This window comes from Erinaceus europaeus, chromosome 12 (genome assembly GCF_950295315.1).
Source record: "Erinaceus europaeus chromosome 12, mEriEur2.1, whole genome shotgun sequence".
NCBI lineage: Eukaryota > Metazoa > Chordata > Mammalia > Eulipotyphla > Erinaceidae > Erinaceus > Erinaceus europaeus.
This window is the reverse complement of record NC_080173.1, coordinates 13,478,114-13,485,344: the sequence shown is the minus strand read 5'-3', so window position 1 is coordinate 13,485,344 and position 7,231 is coordinate 13,478,114.

Below are 7,231 nucleotides of genomic sequence, written 5' to 3'. Positions count from 1 at the left end.
CTTGGCCTTGTGCGTGACCCATGGCTGAGCCCAGCTCCCACCACATTGAAGGAGGTTTAAGTGCTGTGATTTCTTTTATTCTTTCTGTATGTAGAAAGGAAGGAAGGAAGGAAAGGAAGGAAGGAAGGAAGGAAGGAAGGAAGGAAGGAAGGAAGGAAGGGGCAGAGTTATACCCTTGTTATCTTATCATTTTGTAAATAAATATTAAGTCACTAATAAAAATTTAAAAAAGAAAGAACAAAAGAGAGAGAAAGAAATAAAGAGATGAGGGAAGGAAGGGAGGAAGGAAAAACACAACCCTGCATGCCATTCCATTTGTGTAGGCACCACATTGCTTCACACATGTTGAGGAAATGGAAGCAAAGCTCCTGATGTGGCCAAAGCCACGTCACAAATGGGGCTTCTTCTCCCACAATGCATCTCACTTACCCAGCATGCTTGCTGTCCTGCAGGATGAGGGGATGTCACAAAGCCTAAGCAATGATCAGTTCCTCAGAGCCAAGGCTCATGCAACCAGAAAAACCACAGCAGAAGGTGAAGTGAGGTGACAGCAGAGTAAGCAGATGGGTCTTGGGGACAAGGGAATAGGGAACTTCTGATTGGAGGAGCCCCATGTGGACAGGCAGGCAGAGCCATTGACTGCAGCCCTGCCTGGGTGCTGAGACACAGGTCAGCCCTCACTGGGGACTGATGAACAGCCCACCCACACAGCTCACAGGAAACTCTCTGCCCTGCCCTATTGTCTTCCTGCCTCCATGGCTGGGGATCTGAAAGAGACCAGTGTTGGACAGATTCTCTTTTCCTTTTGTAAGTGACCTTCCCCTTGGATCCTTCTTTCCCCTCAGAATTCTGGAGTCTCATCAGGATGGTCTAGATGTCGAGCTTTCCACAACTGTTATCGTCTCGGGTGGCTGTGAGCCCTTCACATATCAACACCCAGATTGCTTTTTTTTTTCTCTTTCTTTTCTTTCTCTTTTTTCTTTTGAGATCAGGAAAGTCTTTGTCATTTCCCAACTAATGTGTGTTTTTCCCCCTCTCCTTTCACTTATTTTTCATCACAGCTGTTTCACAAGTCTCTCCCTCCCTGTCCCCTTTCGTGTGTGTGTGTGTGTGTGTGTGTGTGTGTGTGTGTGTGTGTGTGTGTGTGTGTGATCAAATCCAGTGTCACACTCTTGCCCTCTGTCCTCTACCACCTCTCTGGTCCAACTGTTGTTGTTTAAAAAGAAGAGGAAAAAGAAGAAAAAAGAGAGGATGGTGCAAAGCACTAATTTACCATCTGTGGAGTTCAGTCTAGTATTTTATTATTTAAAACTTAATCTCTTTTTTTCCCCTTTTGTTGCCCTTGTTGTTTGTTATTGTTGTTGTTATTATTGTTGTTTTAATTGATGTCCTCACTGTTGGATAGGACAGAGAGAAATGGAGAGAGGAGGGGAAGACAGAGAGGGGGAGAGAAAGGCACCTGCAGACCTGCTTCACTCCCTTGTAGGTGGGGAGCCGGGGGCTTGAACTGGGATCCTTATGCCTGCCCTTGCACTTCACACCACATGCGCTTAACCCGCTGCACTACCACCAGACCACCCTTAATCTCTTTTTTTACCTTTTGTGCTGATAATATGAGTTTCATCAAAGATTACTCTCTCTTACTATATATATTTTTGTACTGGAATCATTTTAAAGACCTGTATCGGGAGCTGACTTAGCAGTAGAGCATATTCGTGGCATGTGTGACATGTCTTACCCCAGGAGCTGAATATGGCCAAGTAGTACTCGGGTCTCTCTCCCAGAAGTAAAAACATGAGCTCATTTGGACAGTGTGTTACATTACCATGTGTGTGACCCAGGTTTGAGCCTGGCCCCCACCACCACATTCAGGAAAGCTTCAGTGCTCTGATCCCTTACACTTTCTCTTTCTGGGCCTCTCTCACTCTCCGTCTCTAAAATAACTAATAAAGAAAACAACAGCAATAATAACAATAGTCAACAAATCTATTGGGCTAACACTGAGCAAAGAAATAAGGAAACTCGCATGTAATGCAGATTTGCCATGCATTAGGCTATCTAAACTCTAAACAACTGGCTGCTTGGCAGTTGTCAAGCAGACTAGGGAGGGCCTCACCTTCACCACAGAAACTGAAGGGCCGTGCCTCTCCCTGCTCTCTGGCAGGTGGAGTTCACAGTACAGGGGAGACTCTGCTCTCAACTCACTTCTCCATCTGCTGTGGTTTTTCTGTTTGCACGAGCCTTGGCTCTGAGGAACTGATCATTGCTTAGGCTTTGTGACATCCCCTCACCCTCCAGGACAGCAAGCATGCTGGGTAAGTGAGATGCATTGTGGGAGAGGAAGCCCCATCTGTGACATGACTTTGGCCACATCAGGAGCTTTGCTTCCATTTCCCCCACATGGGGACGCAATGTGGTGCCTACACATATTAAATGGCATGCAGGGTTGTGTTTTCCCTTCCTTCCTCCCTTCCTTTTTTCCTTCCTTCCTTCCTTCCTTCCTTCCTTCCTACATACAGACAGAATAAAAGAAATCACAGCACTGAAACATCCTTCAATGTGGTGGGAGCTGGGCTCAGCCATGGGTCACGCACAAGGCCAAGCAGCACACTATCTCAGTGAGCTATTTTGCTGGCCCCGGGTCTGTTTCTCCTGCACTCAAATTCAGCTCAAAGTGGAAATTCTTGTGCATCTCCCTGGGTGGGTTATGTGCTTTCAATCATGAGGAAGCTAGAGTGTGTTTGAGGAGGGAGGGAGGAGGAAGAGGGGGAGGAGGAGAAGGAGGAAAAAAAGAGAGGTGGGAGAGGAGGAGGGGAGGCTCAGGGCAAAGGTTGTGCTTTCCTGGTTCCCAGGCAGCCAGCACACTGCTGCTCTGAGTGCCCAGCCAGAGCACCATCACTGGACAACGTCCCATTTTTTCATATTTGTTTATTTATTTTCCCTTTTGTTGCCCTTGTTTTTTTTTTATTATCGTTGTAGTAGTTGTTTTTGTTGTTGATGATGATGATGTCATCATTGTTAGATAGGACAGAGAGAAATGGAGAGAGGAGGGGAAGACAGAGAGGGGGAGAGAAAGACAGACACCTGCAGACCTGCTTCACCGCCTGTGAAGTGACTCCCCTGCAGGTGGGGAGCCGGGGGCTCAAACTGGGATCCTTGTGCAGGTCCTTGTGCTTCATATTATATGCGCTTAACATGATGCGCCACCACTCTCCCCCCCAATATCATCTTTTTTTTATTGCTTCATAATACTGTTTAGTATATGTCTGATAACTTTTTTATCCAGTCAACTGTTGAAGGGCATTTTGGTTGTTTCCAGGTCTTTGCTATTGTGAATAAAGTCGCTATAGACATGGGGGGTGCTATGTGTCCCTTCAAATCAGTGTTATTATATCTTTTGGGTAGATGCCTAAGGGTGGAACTGCTGGATCATATGGCATCTCCATCTGTATTTGTTTAAGAATTCTCCATACTGTTCTCCCACCAGCAGTGTAATAGAGCCCCTCTCTCTCCACATCCTCTCCAACTCTTCTCTTCTCTTGTTTTATTGATGGAGCCCATTTACACAAGTCTGAGATGGACTCTCAGTGTGTTTTTCATTTGCATTTCTCTGATGGTGAGTGAGCTGGAGCATTTCTGCATATGTCTGTGGGCCATGCGTATCTCTTCTTTAGAGAACTTCTATTCATATCTTCTGCCTACTTTTTTATTGGGATGTTCTTTTTCTTTTTGTTGAGCTTATGAGGTTTGTGTTTTTTTTTTAGATGTTTGATATTAACTTCCTGTCTGAAGTTACTGCGCAAATATCTTTTCCCATTGGTGGGTTTCCTGTTTAACCTTATAGAATTTTCTTTTTATGTGTAAAAGCTTTTTAAGGGCATTGAGTGGTGGTGCCACGCACCTGGTTGAGCATACTTGTTACAATGTGCAAAGACCCGGGTTCAAGCCTCCAGTCTCCACCTGCAAGCGAAAACTTTGTGGTGAAGCAATAGTGTAGGTAGGGTGTCTGTCTCTTTCCCACTCTACCTTCCCCTTGCCTCTTGATTTCTGGCTGTCTCTATCCAATAAATAAAGATAATTAAAGGTAAATAAATATAAAACAAAGATAATTTTAAAAAGTTAAAAAATATGTTTTTAATTTGATATAGTCCCATTTACTCATTTTTGTCTTGGTTACCCTTGCCCATGATGTGGAGTTTCCAGATCTGTGTGTGTATATGTGTGTGTGTGTATATGCAATCGACTGTTTTTTTATATTTTTATATTACAGAATTACATGTCGACAGGGCTTTCAATCCACACCATTTTCCACCACCAGAGTTCTGAATCTTCAGTCTCCCCACTGCAATCTACCACAGTTCACCTAAGGTTGTAGACATGGGCCAACCATCTTCTCTACAACTATCTGTCCACATTTATACATAGTTTCCCCTTCTTTTTATGATTCAATCCTCTCTTCCCCTCTAAGCCACTCATAACATCATAGCTACGTTCATATGTCCCTCTCCTTTTCCTTCTTCAGAACCATCTTTCATGTGTAGGTCCTGGGATGTTTCTCCAGTGTATTCTCCTATGGATTTATAGTTCCAGGTTGAGGTGCTACGCCCCCACACCACCACCACAGCACTGCTTAGCTCTGTGATTCTAGCCTGAAGTCTGAGCCATGTATGTACTGTGCATTGTCGCTGTGCTAGTTCCCTACCCTGATGAATGCATTTAAAAAATATTTATTTATTAACTTTTGTTGCCTTGTTGTTTTTGATGTCGTCCTTGATGGATAGGACAGAGGAAGTGGAGAGAGGAGGGGAAGAGAGCGAGGGGGAGAGAAAGATAGACACCTGCAGACCTGCTTCACTGCTTAAGAAGTGACTCCCCCGCAGGTGGGGAGCCGGAGTCTCGAACTGGGATCCTGAACTTTGGTCCTTGCGCTTTGCACCACTTGCACTTAACCTGCTGCGCTACCGCTCCACTCCTCATGAACACATTTTTATCATTGATCTGTTCAAATTAGATTCAGTCCAGATTCACATATTGCCATTGGGCAATGTGCCTCTAAGGTCTTTAGTACACATTAGTCACACCTCCTTTATGTCTGCTTGCCATTTCCTTGTAAAAGCAAAACAAGCTGAATCGCTGGCCTCACAATGTCCCACATTTTGGATTCGACGCTCCACGTCTATGTTACTTATGTCCTCTGTGCTTCTCTGTGCAAACTGTGATGGGCAGACTTGATTAGAGTGAACTTGAATGTTTCAGTTAACAGCAGGAGGTAGAGCCATGCACTTCTGACTGCAACGTGCCATGAGGTACATTGTCTGATTGTCTCTCATCTCTGGCATCACACCCGTGGCCTTTTCTGTCCAGAAGCACTCTTACAGAGAGGCTAGGAGAAGCAAGCCCTCCATGGGAAGCTCAATAAACTCTAGGATTTACCATTCTGTTCCTCTCCCACAGGATGTGCTTCTGTTGCTTCCTCCAGCAGAGCTGGGAAGCAGCTCCCTGGGGGAAGTGTAACAGGTCCTCTGCTCAAGCTTTTGCCAACCTACCCTCCCCTGTTGTCTGTTTTAGAATAAGCCCATTTTGTTGTTGGAATAACAGATTGCTTTTACAAGCTTAATCATTGGGTTCAGGTGCTGTCAGCCTGAGGCGAAACTTCCTGATTACCCTTTTGCAAAAGGTTTTCAGTAGTTAGAAAATGCAGTAAAATATAATTAATATAGGGTCGGACGGTGGTACAGTGGGGTGAGCGCATGTGGCACAAGGCGCAGGGACCAGCGTAAGGATCCCAGTTCAAGCCCCCAGCTCCCCACCTGCAGGGAGTCGCTTCACAGGCGGTGAAGCAGGTCTGCAGATGTCTATCTTTCTCTCCCCCTCTCTGTCTTCCCCTCCTCTCTCCATTTCTCACTGTCCTATCCAACAAAGAAGAACATCAACAATGGCAATAATAATAACCACAACGAGGCTACAACAACAAGGGCAACGAAAAGGGGGGAAAATGGCCTCCAGGAGCGGTGGATTCATGGTGCAGGCACCAAGCCCAGCAATAACCCTGGAGGAGGAAAAAAAATGTATAGCAATACTTTTCATAAACATAATATAGACACAATCTATCGTAGAAACGAAAAGGACAAATATAAAAAATTAAAATAAATAAATTAATAAAACTATAAAAGTAAATGTTTTTTAAAAAGGGGAACAAAACATTTTATAAGAAATCAAGAAATGTTCAAAATCTACATGAGTAAACCATTGTAGTATTGCTGAGAGACAGAGGTTTGTTGAACAAATTGTCTTCTTTTTATTGAAAAGGATTTCTGATTTCTCTCTGAATCAGAAACTGTGAGAGAGAGAGACAGAGAGAGAGGGAGAGAGATTGCAGCATCCAGGCCACCCCCAAGTCATAGTGCCCCCATGTGGTGTACTGGGAGCTAGAACCTTGGCTGTTGTGAGCACGACAAAGCAGGCACCCACCCAGGTGAGCTGCCCCCTGCCAGTCATTTCATAGATTAGAAAAACAGCTGTGCAGCCAAGAAGATGGTACCGTGCTCACACGACAGGCTTTCATGCCTGAGATTTGGAGGTCCCAGGTTCACTTCCTAGCACTGCCATAGGTCAGAGCTGAACTAACTTTGGGGAAAAAATAGGAAGAAAGGAAGAGGAAAGAAATAAAAAAGGAAGGAAGGAAGGAAGAGAGAGAGAGAAGAAGAGAGGAAGAAGTTGCCAAGGAAACGTTAACAGATAATTTAAAAGGTAAAATTGTGGTTCTCAGACAAATACAAAATGAACACCCATCAGACTCCTTAATGAATGAAGTCACCGACAAGATGTAGGAACAAGTTCACCTTCTGAGTTATGTCACTTAACATGATTCCTTCAAGTTCCACCCATGATATGGGAAAGAAAAATATTCACCAGATGATCTCACTTGCAGGTGTTGCTTAAGAAGCAAGGGAAGAGGGAGTCAGGCAGTAGTGCAGCTGGTTAAGCGGACATGCTGCAAAGCACAATGACTGGCATAAGGATCCCAGTGCGAGGCCCCGGTTCGAGCCCCAGGCTCCCGACCTACAGGGGAGTCGCTTCACAGGCAGTGAAACAGGTCTGCAGGTGTCTCTTTCTCTCCCCCTCTCTGTCTTCCCCTCGTCTCTCCATTTCTCTCTGTCCTATCCAACAACTATGACATCAGTAACAACAATAGTAACTACAACAACATAAAAAAAAACAAGGTCAACGA